The sequence below is a fragment of the Apium graveolens genome, chromosome 5 (assembly GCF_009905375.1).
Source record: "Apium graveolens cultivar Ventura chromosome 5, ASM990537v1, whole genome shotgun sequence".
NCBI classification, from domain to species: Eukaryota; Viridiplantae; Streptophyta; class Magnoliopsida; order Apiales; family Apiaceae; genus Apium; species Apium graveolens.
Genome location: NC_133651.1, coordinates 306,071,147 through 306,087,110, shown reverse-complemented (window position 1 = coordinate 306,087,110; position 15,964 = coordinate 306,071,147).

Genomic DNA, 15,964 nt, shown 5'->3' with positions numbered 1-15,964 from the left:
AGTATGTGATTCGCACACCTTAGCTCGAAAAGCTGAGTTTGCTTTCGAAATTTCGGCAATGCGACTCCGGGAGTCAACCAAATCGTTTTCAAGCTTCTTCTTCTCACCCTTCAAAATATCCCTCTCTTCTTCAAGCTTTGAAGACGAATCTCCGCTTTCATCAGCCCTATACTCCTCGAGAAGGTGCATCATATCGGACAAAAACTGTCAAAACATAAACAAAAATAAAGGATATGACCAACGAGATCTATAATTACCGTATCTAAGAAATAGGTTAAATAAGCATCTAATAAAGAAACGCATACCCTTCCAGCTCTCCCTAAACATCGATCAACGAGCTTCATTCTGGATCTTTTAGCATAAGCGCTGGAATCTTGAGGCAGATTAAAAAATATGGAAAGCTCGAAGAGGAACTGTCGAGCCACCAACCCATCTCTCTGTGGGCCGAATCTCAACGCGAATAACTTCCTTGCTCACCTCAGGGTCGACGGTAGGCTGTATAATTCTCCGATTCCCAACTATCGTCAAAGTCCTGTTCACGCCAGACCCCGCAACATCTTCATGAGCCTCCTTATCTGTGGCATCTGGAACCTCAACAGCTACAGCTCTCGCCCTCTTTCGAGAAGGAGTCTCGACCCCTTCACAAGGGACACGTTCAGACCCCCCGACCACCTTGTTACCGTTCTCATCCAGAAGCTCAATAGAAATTGTTCTCGACGAAGTATTTTCATCAACCCTCGGTGCATTGACAGCTCCAGCCTTGAACTTCTTAACCAACATCATCATGGCCTTGTCTATTTCCACTGAAACTCCACGGTCCAAAAGCTTTCTCAAGGAACTTCCAGCAATTGAGATAAAACACATATAAAACCACATTAGCGGATGTATATAAAGAAAAAGAAAGGGAGAGGAGGAAACTTAAAAGGACAAGTAGCAAAAAGCTTACGATTATGCTCTTCAAGAAACTTAGAGTCCTTTAAATCATTATGCGTAAAAATGGGTCTTGACCCCTGAAACCTATCGAGATATTCACTATCATACTTATCAAGATTATTCAAATACTCGACCGTCGACTGAGTTACTTTACGACAAGGCCTTACAAACTCTAAATCCTTACCCCCGACATAAACCCACTTAGGATGATATCCTGAGTTAGAGGATTTCACACTTACAATCTTGGGTTGCTTACTTTGGGTATCGAAATAGACCTGACCGTTATAATATCGAACACAATAAATCGAAAAAAACAGTTTTACAGAAGGAATTCTCTCCTTCTCGTTACACAAATCTATAAAACCACTAATCTGGGCTACCGAGTTAGGCGACAACTGGGCGACCTCACATCCTATAGCCTCGTACATAACGAGGTGGAAGGGGTGCATCAGGAGTCGAAGGCCATACTCGAACATAATTAAGGGGATACCGTGCATACCAAATTCCGGCATAACCCACATCCGCTCTTCGGGGGTCGGGATACGTAATCTATACCCATTTTTAAATCAACCCAGGACTCCAGTTTGGTCATATTTAATGTATGGTTAGTAAAGTGACTTATATAATCAAGGCTGCTACCCTGGGAAAACTCAAGACGACCGAGTTCTAAGCTTTCGCGAAGAACTATCTCTCTCTGTACTCCAAGGTACGAGGGCTGAGCGGGGGAGACTCTTTCGAAGCTACTTCGACACCAGAGAAGATCTCGTCTTCATTCATAAAGTTGAAGGATCTACACGAATTCAAGTTGGGAATCTCAAGATTATCTAAGTTTATGGCAGATTCTTCGTCACCCTCATCTAAAGGGCGTTTCTCAGGATTGTGAAAGAGATTGGATGAACCAGAATTTGGGTTAGCCATGGAAGAGAATAAAAAAAGGGGGAACTACAAAGATGTTAATGGCGACAACCAAGACTCAAACACAAAGGAAACAAACCAAGAATTCGAAACTAAAACGTTAAAGATTTAATCAGAAGAAAACGTTAAGTTGCAGAAGACTTACAGGAGTAGAGACGCCGGAGGAAAGATAGCCCTTTTTAAAAAATACTGTAGCACCTGTTTGTTAAAAGAGAGGGAACATGAAAAGACTTCTCATATTTAAATCAATACATACTGGACTGCTAATCATTACACGTTTCCTAAACACACAACTAAATGGTGACAACAAAATAACAAAAAGGAGGCATGCAAAAAAAAACATCTTAATATTTTATCTTTTAGCTTATTTTCTATTTTTGTTTTTATTTTGTATTTTTTACAGGTCATAATAAGGAACTTTAGTAGCAAATCTAGAGATATTGCAATAATGTTCGCGGGGGACAAATGTTGGGCCCGAGAATAAAGGAGGAAGATGGACCATAGATAGGGACTTTAATATACAATCTTGTAATAAGAGGCCCAATGGGGGCCCGATTGTAAAGGAAAAAGCCTATTAAGGGTCCCCTATAAATAGAGACTAGTTGCCCTACATGAAAAGGGTTGGAAAAATAGTATCAATAAAAGAGTGTTGTTCCTCACTTAAATATGATTCAATATTAGGATCATCAGAATATAACTTAAAATAATATTAAAATATGTTTAATTAATGTTTTAATTAATTCCCAAATTATTGATTAATACAAATCGATAGCTAGTTCAATTCACGATTTTTTGAACATTGGTTACTCGCTTAGCACCCCTGCTTCACTATAAATGAAAAATGAATGCAACAATCTCAATTGGTAGTGGTAGGATTAATACTAGAAGTTTAGTTTTGTGTTTCCCTCAAATGTACCCTCTCCTTCTCTTCTATCAAATTTAACTTTCGTGTCATCAAATTAATTAAATTGAAGTTTATTAATATTTTATAATTGAATAAAATAAAAAAATATTATTAAAAAGTATATTTAATTTATTTTAATATATAATTTTCAAAAATTATAAATAATATTAATAATTTTAAAATTTTAATCAAAAATAGTCAATTTAACCGATAAAGAAAGAAATGTGTCAATAATAAAACCATTCGTAAAATATATAAGCGATATTTTATTAAAACACATGTCCCATTTATTCTTGTTTATTTGTAATATTCTGATTTGTTTGTATTTATCACGAACTAGGATTGGAAAGTACACTTATCATATTTTGGGACGAAAATGCATGTTTCAATACTTTATCCTTATAAAATTTAAAAGCGAAAAATATTGACGAAGGAATTTGGTAGCAACAAAAATTGAGATTCGTAGCCGAAAACAAGATCTGTGACGGTGGTTCTTTGTCAAAAAACGTGAATAGTAATCGTCGGATTTGATGAACGGTGTTCGTCGGGAAGTATGAACATTGTTTGGTGGTGGTGATTATTGGTGGCTGAGATTGCTTAGGGTTAGTGGTGGCTCCTTTGCGCTCTCACTTCTCACCCCTTACAATTTGTCTACGTATCTATATTTATAGGGAATTAAGCCAACGTAGTTCTTGGGGAACAAGAAACCTAATGAGCTTAGATCTCTTGTTCCGAGGCCTAGTAGGAAACCTACTGGAAACCGTCTTCTACTAGTTTTAGGAATGTCCACCGATGAGGCCCAACCATAAAGGTCCAAGGCTCGTCCACGACTTCGAGACTTCACCGATAAGGCATCTCCCTGTCCAAGGACAACCCTCCACTACCAGCTATTTCTCTAGTCCGTGGACGCAGGTATAGCCGTGGTTCACCCCAAATGTTAGACGCATCCTTGTCCCACGGATAAGGAGCCCCTACCAGATTGCAGGACAAGTGATCCCAAGCTTTTGGGTGCAAAGTACAGGATACTCCGAAGTCTCCCAACGAGGACACCCGTTGAATACAGAGACAGAGCTCCCAAAGCACATACTAAAATTTAGCCCACATCCCCAATGAGGACACTCATTGACTACAGGAGGAGGCCTTCCATCCAGGCATACCCCTGGAGGTCTCTGACCACGGACACCACCTTCTTGTGGTTGCATTACAGGAAGGAGTTCTTCAATAGGGTACCTGCAGCAAATATGTTAGTAATAATAATCTCCTTCTTCCTTGAATCATCCAAAGAGTCCGTCCAAGTAGCATGTCAAAGTTGTCTTCCGTGCCAAGTAGAAGCTAAGGGCGCACCCAAACATTTGTGTATGTTGGCGCCGCCATGTGTCATCAGCCTTTGATATCTTCTTTTATCATTCTACATTATAGGGTGCGCCCTAACTTATTCAATGGTTAGGGCTCGCCTTAACCCCGTCCATGAAAATCCAAGATATGAATCTGTCAAAGTAATCACGTCCGAGGAATCTGTCAATCAAACATTTAGAGCTCGCTCTAACTTGTTCAAAGGTAAGGGTTTGTCCTGACCTGTCCAAGGGTTTTGGCTCACCCTAACTTTTCCAAGGTTTTGGCTCGCCCTAACTCGTCCAAGGTTGGGGCTTGCCCTAACTTTGTCCAAGGTCTGGGCTCGCCCTAACTCGTCCAAGTTTTGGGCGTGCCCTAACTCGTCCAAGGTCGGGGCTCGCCCTAACTCATCCAATGTTGAGGCTTGCCCTAACTTTGTCCAAGGTCTGGGCTCGCCCTAACTCGTCCAAGGTTTGGGCACGCCCTAACGTTTCGAAGGTTTGGGCTCGCCCTAACTTATCCAGCAAAAACCCATTTCCTTGGACATCCTTCCTTGGCCGTTCGTCCTTGGTCGTCCATCCTTGGCTGTCCGTGAAAACCTATTTTCTTGGCGTCCGTCCAAATTGAGTTCTATTGACCCGGATAACTTTCTTACCAAATTTTGGCTATAACAACTACCCCTCAAATTCCATATGTCATTGGAAATGGGATTGGAATTTTAACTTTCTTTACTTCAAAAAATTTGTACACGTCGTTTTCTTAATAAGGCGCACCTATATTGGTTTAGCTTTCAGGGCGTAGTCAACGAATTTTAACTGATTCATACATCAATTATGGGAGACATATGTCCATACTATTTTTAAACCTAAGCAAAAATTTGTTTCATTCTTAACCATGAGGGCGCGCCCTCTGCATCTTCATCTATAAAGGCGTGTCCTCGGCCTTTGGCATCTTTCTCACCCCTTTGAGAGAAATTCCTCTGTAAGAAGTGCATCTAACTCGACAAAGTCTTTAAACATGGAGAGCGCGCCTTCTCTTAGAGGAGCATTTTCATCGACAAGGTTTTTATCTTTGGAGGGCGCGTCCTCTACAAGAGGAGCATCATCCTTGATAAATTCTTCATCCTTGGAGGGCGCGTCCTCTGTAAGAGGAGCATCTACCTCGACAACGTATTCATCCTTGGAGGGCGCGCCCTCTATAAGAGGAGCATCTACCTCGACAAGGGTCTTCATCCTTGGAGGGAGCTTCCTCTGCAAGAGGCGCGTCTACCTCAGCAAGGGTTTTCATTCTTGGAGGGCGCGTCTACCTCGACAAGGTAACATCCTTGGAGGGTGCGTCCTCTATATGAGGCATGTCTACCTCGACAAGGTAACATTTTTAGAGGGAGCTTCCTCTGCAAGAGGTGCGTTTACCTCAGCAAGGGTTTTCATTCTTGGAGGGCGCGTCCTCTATATGAGGCGCGTCTACCTCGACAAGGTAACATCCTTGGAGGGCGCATCTTCTGCAAGAAGAGCATCTACCTCAATAAGGGTCTTCATCCTTGGAGGACGCATCTTTTGCAAGAAGAGCATCTACCTCGACAAGGGTCTTCATCCTTGGAGGGCGCGTCTTCTGCAAGAAGAGCATCTACCTCGACAAGGGTCTTCATCCTTGGAGGGCACGTCTTCTACAAGAAGAGCATCTACCTCGACAAGGTTCTTCAGACGTGGAGGCCGCATCCTCACTAACCTAGTTAGGGAGAATCTTGAGGGTTTTTCTCAGACACCCGCCAAATATTTAGGGCGATCCTGAGGGTTTTCTCAAACACTTTATGGTTGCACTTGCTTCTTCTAAAAGTTCCAAGTAAAATGTAAGGTTAGCCTTGGCTTCTTCCTCAAAATAATGATCTCTTTGGAATGACACAACTCTAATTTCCACGGGGACCATGGTTTCGAATCCATGAAACGTGAAAGGAAATTTTCTAATAGTTGATGTTGGAGCGCTGTTTTAAGATTATAAAACCATAGGGAGATCCTCTAGTCAATCACCTTCAACGTATGCTTGATGATCTTGTTAATGTCTTCAGTCCTACCATTGCTCTACGGGTGGTAGACCGTGGAAAATTCTTTCTTTATGTGTACATCTTCACACAATTCTTTTTCTTGTTATTAAATTGATTCCCGTTGTCCGATATAAGTTTATATGGGATTCCAAATCTGTAGACAATTGGGTTGAAGACAAATTTCAAGATCTTCTTTGATGTGATATTTGCTAAGGACGTGACTTCTGCCCACTTATTTAAATAATCCAGAGTCAAAACAACATGCTTGATACCCCTTTTCACCTGTGAGAGTTTGCCAATGTGATCAATCCCCCATATGGAAAAGGACCAATGACTTATCCCTGAGGTTAGAGAGGCAGTCGGGGCAGTCGAGTAGTTGGCAATAATCACAAGCCCGAACAAACTTGAAAGCATTTTCTTTCATTGACGATCAATAATACCCTTTTCTGAGAATCTTCATGGCCAGCTGTTATTCCCAGTGGACTAACAATGAGATTTACAGAAGGGGGGTTGAATGTAAATCTCAAAACTTTTTAAGTTTTGAGCAGTTTCTAAGGCTAAGTGTTTCTGAAAACAAGTGTGTGTGTGAATTGCTTAAAGCCAATGCAGACAGATATATATTCAAACACAAAAATAAAGAACACAAAGATCTTAAAAACTTTTCTGGTGGATTTGTTGTTCCACCAGAGATGTGTTATTTCAGAAAATCTGTGATACAAAGAATTAAATCACAGCTGCTTCCTAGTACAAACTAGATGATTTTCTCTCTGGATATTTCTAAACAGCTCAGGAAAATTCTCTTCTAATTACTAGCTGCTACTTGGTTTATATAACACCAAGTTTACAAGTGAAGACAAAACTGTAAAATACAATTGAAAGGATTCTTCACATGTTTCTTCTTCATTTCTCTATCCAATGCAATCTAGGATAATCTGTGAATCTTTGAATACTTCCTTGTTTGCATCAGAATGGGAATACTGCATTTTCTTGATTCCTCCTAGAGGCTTCCACATTCCAGTTTGTCTCTGTCAACCCATGTGCCTCTGTCAGCTTATGAATTATCACTATCAACTGCTAATGAACTAAGCATCCGTTGAAGCTTTCATCCGTTGATGCCTTATCCGTTGAAGCTTTATCCGTTGAAGCTTTATCCGTTGATGCATTATCAGTTGAAGTCTTTATCCGTTGAAGCACTTATCCGTTGATGGATATTATCCGTTGAAGCATTAGAGACATCCGTTGAAGCTTTGTTTCTTATCCGTTGAAGGTCTTCAATATCAGTTGATACTTCTTCACTTATACAAAATTACAAGGCATGTAATATTTACAATTAGCCCTCCTATTTGTATATTCATTAGTAGTCAACATGACTGATAATTTCCTACAACATCTAAGAATTACAACTTGAAACCAGAGAATGAAATGTGCTACAATACTAAACTTATTGCTAAGTAAAGCTACTCCTTCAACGGATAGCCAAGATGGTCTTATCCGTTGAGGCTAGAAACACTAGATTTCTACTTAAGTGTTTTGTTTAACTTATCATCGAACTAATACACATATTCCTAACAATCTCCCCCTATTTATGTCTACTAGAACTGTAGGCATAATTTTGGGTTTAGCTCGATGATAACAAAACACTTGACAAATATATAAACTGTAATAAAGCAGAAATTCAAAAAGTGCTGCAAAAGTGTATATGCTGAGATGGTATTGAAGAATTACATTGTTTCCAAGGGTGCTCCTTCAGCCTGAGCAGATTAGTTTCTTTTCCTTTGATTCCTTGTTTTCTATCCTAGCCTCTTGTCATTCTCCTCTATTTGAAGTTGAAGTTGTCTGTAGAATTCAGCTTCATCTTCTTCATTGATGTCTAACTTAGATTGCATATCCTTGAGAGTTTCATTACTGGCAATCTTGAGCTGATCTTCAATTCTGAAAAATCTTCTGACTCCTTTGTTGTCTCTGAACTCCATCAACCAATGAGGTGATTTGTGAATTGTAATTCCTCTTTCTTAAATGAGTAAAGTTCTAGGAAAAGCATTGGGCTCCCTCCAAGTTTTCCTTATGTTGGCAATCTTGTTGAGAATCTCAGTCTTGGCAGTCCTGGTAAAGCCAGAATCCCTTTGTATGGCTGAGTAGACTCTAATCAAGGTAGAGTAGCCTTCATTCAGAATTCTGTAAAGAGGCCAGGTTCTTTCCCCATCTCCTTTGTATTTGAACACTGGTCTTTCTGGTAGTTGTTTGTAGGCAGCTATTCCCCTTACTTTCTCCAGCTCATCCAGATAGAGTTCAATGTCTGAAAATTCTTTTATGTCACAGATGTGAACATAATCATCTTTAGAGGCTTGAGGTTTAGGCTTAGGCTTCTGTGTGAATTTGATTGAGGCTCTAGAGGGTGTTGATTTGATTCTTCTTTTCTGCTTCTTTGATGGTGGAGAAGAGGTTAGGAAGGTGGGCAATTTGATGGTGTCCCAATCAATTGGTTCCTCCTTGGGAATGATTGTTTCACCATGAATGTTCATGAAGAGGTCAGGCACAATGGGTTCAGGAATAGAGGGTAGTGGTTTGGATATTGATTGGGTTTCTTCAGTCTTATCTACCATTTTTCTCTTTGCATTGACCTTCTTTTTGTTCCCTTTCTACCATTCTTCTCTTCCCTTACTTCTTTCCTCCATCTCAGTACCAACCATGTCCCCCATAGCTTCATCTTCACTTTTGTCTTCAATTTCTTTCTGTTCTTCAGCCTGACTTGACTTTAGCTATTTTTCAAGCTTTGCTTGTGCTCTTTTGTCAGCCTTTAGTTGTTTGGCTTCTTCCTTCAACCTTCTGGTTTCTTCCCTCTTGGCTATTGAGAATTTGGGATGTCCTTGCATCACACATATGCTTTTTCCCTCTCTGAAGATAATAGCCATGTTTCTCCTTATAGCCACATCCATGGTCTCTTTGAGATATGAGATACTTCTACCCAAAAGCTTGTCCTCATCATCCTTTGGAAGAGGAAAATCCACTTCTTTCAGAGGATTCTTTGTAGAGTCCTTATTGGATCTGTTGTTGGGCTTGAGGACCATAGGTTTCAAATCCATGGAAGAAGTCTCTCCAACCTTATTCCTCCCTACTGGCTTGAGTTCCATAATAATTGATTCCACTTTTGTGCTGTGCTTTACAGATTGTGATTGAGAAGTTGTAGAACCAAATATTTGTTGCATCTTTTCATCAATCTTCTTCCTTTGCTCTTTGACTTGCAATTCAGCTGCTGCTATCTGGATTAGATCAATTCCATCAAGCTTTCCTTTGATTTGAATAATTGGAGAAGTGGTGATGACAGGAACTAGCACTTGAGAAATTTGAACTGTTGTTGAATAATTGGAGAAGTGGTGATGACAGGAACTAGCACTTGAGAAATTTGAACTGTTGTTGATGGCTCTCCTTCCCCTTTCCCTTTATTCTCCCCCTTTTTGTTATCATCAAGGGTAGGAGTCAAGCCTTGTGCATTGGCCAGCTGTATGAGTAGATTTGTTTGAGTTTGTTGATTCTGAAGAATTGTGACCATAGAATCTTCAATGATTTAAACCCTATTTTCCAATCTGGCCAGTCTCTTGTCAGCATCAGATTCTTTCCTCAGTCTCCCCAACAAATCGTGCATAGTACCATAAGGTATGACTGAATCCAACTTCTCAGCATTGTAGGATTTCAGATCAGCAATGTCCTGTTTGAGCTCATCCACACTTAGATTTTGTTGGAAATGCTGCAACTGCAAGAGATGCAGAGATTCCAGATGAGCTTGAAGAATTGCCTTGGTACCAGCATCTGTAGTCTCCTGAAGGGCCTGCTGAATTGTCATGACTTGTCTAATCAAAGTGACACTAAACTCTCTTGGTGTTGAGGCTTTTGCCCATGCCCATTCAGGAAGATCAGGAACAGAACTTGGGCCTGCTACTCCCCCTAAGTTCATGCTCTCATTCAAAGAATTAGAGTCATCATCATTAGAATTCACTCCAAATTCTTCAGATGGCTCACCAGCTTGAGAAGGCAGCCTATTAACAGCAGCTTTGTCTTTGAGAAGAGATTCTGAAGTGTATACAATGTGTAATGTCTGTTCTGCCTCCACATTGCCCTGAGCAGCCAATAATTGATAGGCTGAAACAGGATGAGTAAAAGTATCAGCATCCAAGGAAATGTTATCAATTGCAGCTTTGAAATGTTGCTGAAATTGTCTTTCCTTTTCTGTATCATCCACTTTCATTGACTCACTAGCAATGGCTGGATCCACCCTTATAGCTTCTGTACCTGCCTTTCTCTCTTTTTCTCTATTTTCTTGCATCAGGGGCTCCCCCTGGCTCACAAACACCCTCACACCCTCACCCTCACCTTCTAAGGTGGCACTCCCCTCACTCACTTTTGCCATGCTGGAAGAAATAGCATGCATATGGTGACTCTCAACCTCTCATTTTTCCTGGGAGTAACCCAGCCTCTCACTCAAAAGATCACTCCCTTCCCTCAAACCTAAAAGTGATTGTACAGTAGCCATGTCCTCTACAGTTGGTATTGTTACTGTTATGTGTGTAGAGACCATCAACGGATAGGGAGTATCCGTTGAAGTGGAAACTGATGGTATCAACGGATAACTGCTATTAAGCTTATCCGTTGAAGAACAACCACTTGTCAACGGATGAGAGATATCCGTTGAAGAAGGAAAAGATGTAGATATAGAAAGTGACATAATTGTTGAATCTGTGGGAATTGATTTTAAGTGAGGTAACACAGATTCTTCAATTACATATGAAAGAATTGGCTGATGATCCAATAAATCATCTAAAAGATGATGATCATCAGGTTTTGAGTGGGGCTCCTCCCTGAGTTTTAATGAGGGAGAATCAGGAATTGATGTGAATATCATATCCACATCCAGAGAGGGTGATGGAGAGTTTGATGATTGGTGTGTTTCTATTATGAGGGAATGGGGCTGTGATTTCACATTTGCTGGAATCACATCAAGCTGAATTTGGGAAGGCTCAGATACAGGTGGATGTATCTGTGCTGTGTGTGTCCCTTGTGTGGAAACTAGGGTCTTGGCCTTCTTCTTCCTTGAAAAGGCTTTAATTGGTGAATGTGTGGCTTCAGTCCCTCCCTCTTTTGTGCTAGCTTCGCAAACCAATCTTATAGCCCTCTGTGTCCCTGGTTGGGGACTATTTTCAATAGTTACATCCTTTTGGGAGGATGCAACTAGGGATGTGTTGGACTCCTTTTGAACCACCACAGTCTTTTGAGAGACTGTGGCTTGGCTGGCTTGGGTACCACTCACCTCTCCCACCTTATCCTGGGGGGTTTCTTGATGTTCACCCCTCCCCTCACCACTCACACCCTGTTCACTCCCTTCAGGGTTTATGGTAGTTGTTACAACTGTTGTCTTTTGAGAAACAACAGAGGTAGGTTTCTTTGACTTGAGTTTTGAAACTTTGGTTTTGGTGGCTTTGGCAGGAACCTGTTTGGACAAAGACACAGATTCCATGGCCACACTAGAGGGCAAAGAAATAATGGGGTTGGAAATAGTAGAGTTATAGAAGTGTTTACCTCACTTACCTGTGGTGCATTCATGATTGGCAAGTATACCAATGGCACCTGGCTGTTGAGGTTCATTCTCAAAAGGTCTGCAAGGACCCTTTTCTCTTGTGCCCAGCATTTGAGTTTATTATTCTCATTTGATATAACCAAACCTTAAGCAACATGGTTAGCCAATAACATAAAGAATCTAGCATAGTAGATGTTATGTGGTCTATTAGCTTTATTACCTAATCTGGAACCTAATTCTAGCATAACACAGTTGCTAAAATTAAAGTACCTATCAGAAACTAGCATATAGAGCATATTAACAAGAGATGAAGTTATGGCATCAAAATTGCTAATCTTCCCAGAGAAAACTTTAATGAAGGCATCTCCAAGAAAACTCCATTCTTTCCTAAGGCCTTTCCTTCTAATACTACCTAAACTAGCAGAATCAAAAGCATAGCCTATGGAATCTAACATAGCAGATACATCTTTATCAGTGTGTGGTGTCATGGCATTATTCTCAGGCAATTTAAAGCAAGATTGTATATCATCACAGTTAATGCAATAGTCCTTACCTTTGAGAGAGAAGGCAATAGTCATATCTGTGGAGTTGAACTCTGCAGTTGTCCAAATCTCCTCAATCACCTCACAGTAGATGGTTGGGGCTTCCAGCATTGCATAGCTTAGTTTGCAGTTTTTGATGAAGTCCATCATCTTATGATAATCAGAATGGGCTTCATTCTTTTCAACCAAGGCTACGAAATTATTCTTTTCATAAACAAATCCTGTTTGAGACATAATTTTGACTACTGGTGCCATCGTTGTGAGTAGAGGTTGCAGAGAAAAACTTGAGAATTTTTGGGAGAGAAGGAGAATAAGAATTGCAAGAAAGCGTAAAGTGAAAATAAGAGTTCAATTGGGCTTTTATACTTTCTTGAATTAAAACGTAAATAAAATGATTAAATGATACTTTTAAGTAAGTTACAGCCGTTCAAGAATAAATAAAACTGTAGAAATTCTGAAAACTACCTTAAATACAAAGACATACAACACTGTATATCTGTATCAACGGTTGAGTAAAAGAATCAACGGCTGTGACTCACTTATAGTAACTGATGTGACACTTCAACGGATAAGGTAAATAGTTATCCGTTGATAATCAACACCATTTTATCCGTTGAAGGATAAAATTACCAGAAATGTATTTATCTTTCAACGGATAATGAACATCCGTTGATAGAACAATTTTGGCTTTCAACGGATAGGGAATATCCGTTGATAGGATAAGTCTTACTTAAAGCCAACTTTGTTCTTGCAGCAAATTCATTTCAGGCTTCAAGGCAGATTATATAGATGACATAAATTATGAATAATTAAGCATACCTAACTCACTTACTAATCTTGTGAATGTTGATTCATCAAGTGGCTTGGTAAATATGTCTGCAATCTGCTTTTCACTTGGAACAAAATGAAGTTCCATTGTACCTTTCATCACATGTTCCCTAATGAAGTGGTACTTGATATCAATGTGCTTGGTTCTTGAGTGCTGCACTGGATTTTCAGTAATGGCAATGACACTTGTGTTGTCACAGAATATTGGAATTTTGTCAACAGTCAGACCATAGTCAAATAGTTGATTCCTCATCCATAATATTTGTGCACAGCAACTACCAGCAGCAATGTACTCAGCTTCAGCTGTTGATGTGGAAACAGAATTCTGCTTCTTGCTGAACCATGACACAAGCTTGTTCCCTAGAAATTGACAGGTACCAGTTGTGCTTTTCCTGTCTATTTTGCAGCCTGCATAATCTGCATCTGAGTAGCCAATTAGATCAAAACCAGACTCTCTAGGGTACCAAATTCCTAGATTTGGAGTCCCTTTGAGATATCTGAAAATTCTTTTAATAGCCACTAAGTGAGATTCTTTAGGGTCAGCTTGAAATCTAGCACAGAGACATGTAGAAAACATTATATCAGGTCTACTAGCAGTTAAATATAAAAGTGAGCCAACCATGCCTCTATAACTTCAAATATCCACAGACTTTTCAGCCTTGTTTAATTTAAGCTTGGTGGCAGTGGTCATGGGAGTTTTTGCAGATGAACAATCCATTAAGTCAAACTTCTTTAAAAGATCATAAATGTACTTAGTTTGACTAATGAAAATTCCATCACTAACTTGTTTAACTTGTAAACCAAGAAAATAAGTTAGCTCTCCCATCATGCTCATTTCATATTTACTTTGCATTAACTTAGCAAACTTTTTACAAAGCTTATCACCTGTAGATCCAAATATAATATCATCTACATAAATTTGAACAAGTATTTTAGAGCCATTAACATTTCTAAAGAAGAGAGTTTTGTCAACAGTACCTCTTGTGAAGTGATTATCTAGAAGGAATTTTGACCAAGTCTCATACCAGGCTCTAGGTGCTTGCTTTAGTCCATAGAGTGCTTTCAACAGATAGTACACATAGTCTGGAAAATTTGGATCTTCAAATCCTGGAGGTTGGCTTACATAAACTTCTTCCTCTAATTCCCCATTTAGAAATGCACTCTTGACATCCATTTGATAGACTTGGAAATTGGCATTAGCTGCATAGGCTAGAAAGATTCCGATGGCTTCAAGTCTGGCAACTGGAGCAAATGTTTCATCAAAATCTATTCCCTCTTGTTGAGAGTAGCCTTTAGCAACCAATCTGGCTTTATTCCTTATGACAGTGCCATTTTCATCCATCTTGTTTCTGAATACCCATTTTGTGTCAATAGAACTCTTGTTCTTTGGCTTGGGTACCAGCTTTCATACTTTGTTTCTCTCACATTGGTTTAGCTCTTCTTGCATTGCTAAAATCCAATCTGGATCCAATAGAGCTTCTTCCACTCTCTTAGGTTCCTCCTGTGATAGAAAGCTACTATACAGACATTCATCTTGAGTAGCCCTTCTAGTTTGCACTTTAGATGTAGCATCACCAATGATCAGTTCAAAAGGGTGATTCTTGGTCCATTTCCTTTGAGGTGGTAGATTAGCTCTAGATGAGGTTGCCTCAGTATTGTCATGATGTGAAATAGAATGTTGATTGGTTGAAACTCCCCCTGAGTTGCTGATCCTTTGAAAGGAATTGGGAGCTCTATCAACTGATGAAGTGAATTGATTATCCGTTGACAGACTGTGATCAACGGATGCTTCATTATGAACTTCAATGGATGATGTACTTTGTCTTTCAACGGATGCTGCATTGCTTCTTTCAACGGAAGCTGAGCTATGACTTTCAATGGATGCAGCATTCTGTGCATTATCCAAAGGCAGATTTTGAATCCCTCTTGAGATGCCTTCTTCATCATTCTCATCTTCACCATCATCACAATATATCTCAATATTGTCAAATTTGAGTCCTTCATGATGTCCTTCATCTGTTAGTCCATCAATCTTTTTATCATCAAACACAACATGTACAGATTCCATGACAATGTTGGTTCTTAGATTGTAGACCCTATATGATTTTCCAGCAGAATAACCAACAAATATTCCTTCATCAGCCTTTGCATCAAACTTCCCTTTGTGATCAGATTGATTCCTTAAGATGTAGCATTTGCAACCAAAGACATGTAGAAAGTTTAAAGTTGGTTTTCTTCTCTTGAATAATTGATAGGGAGTCATGCCTTTTGCTTGATTGATTAGAGAAATGTTCTGAGTGTAACATGCACAGTTAACAGCCTCAGCCCAAAAATAAGTTGGGAGTTTTGACTCTTCAAGCATTGTCCTTGCGGCTTCAATTAGTGATCTGTTCTTCCTTTCCACCACACCATTTTGTTGTGGAGTCCTTGGAGCTGAGAACTCATGCATGATCCCACTTTCTTCACAGAACAACTTCATGGTTGAATTCTTGAACTCAGTTCCATTGTCACTTCTAATATTCCTTACTTTGAAATCAGGATGATTGTTGACTTGCTTGATATGATTGATGATGATTTCACTAGCTTCATCCTTTGATCCAAGAAAATAAACCCATGAAAACTTTGAGAAATCATCTACAATCACTAGGCAATATCTTTTCCTTGAAATTGACAATACATTGACTGGTCCAAAAAGATCCATGAAGTTGTAGTGGTTCATCAATTGCAGATTCAAGCTTCTTACTGAATGATACTTTCTTTTGCTTTCCTTTCTGACAAGCATCACACAGTCCATCCCTTGTGAATTCCACTAGAGGCATTCCTCTAACTAAGTCCTTTTTGACTAGATCATTCATTGTCTTGAAATTCAAATGGGACAGCTTCTTGTGCCATAGCCAACT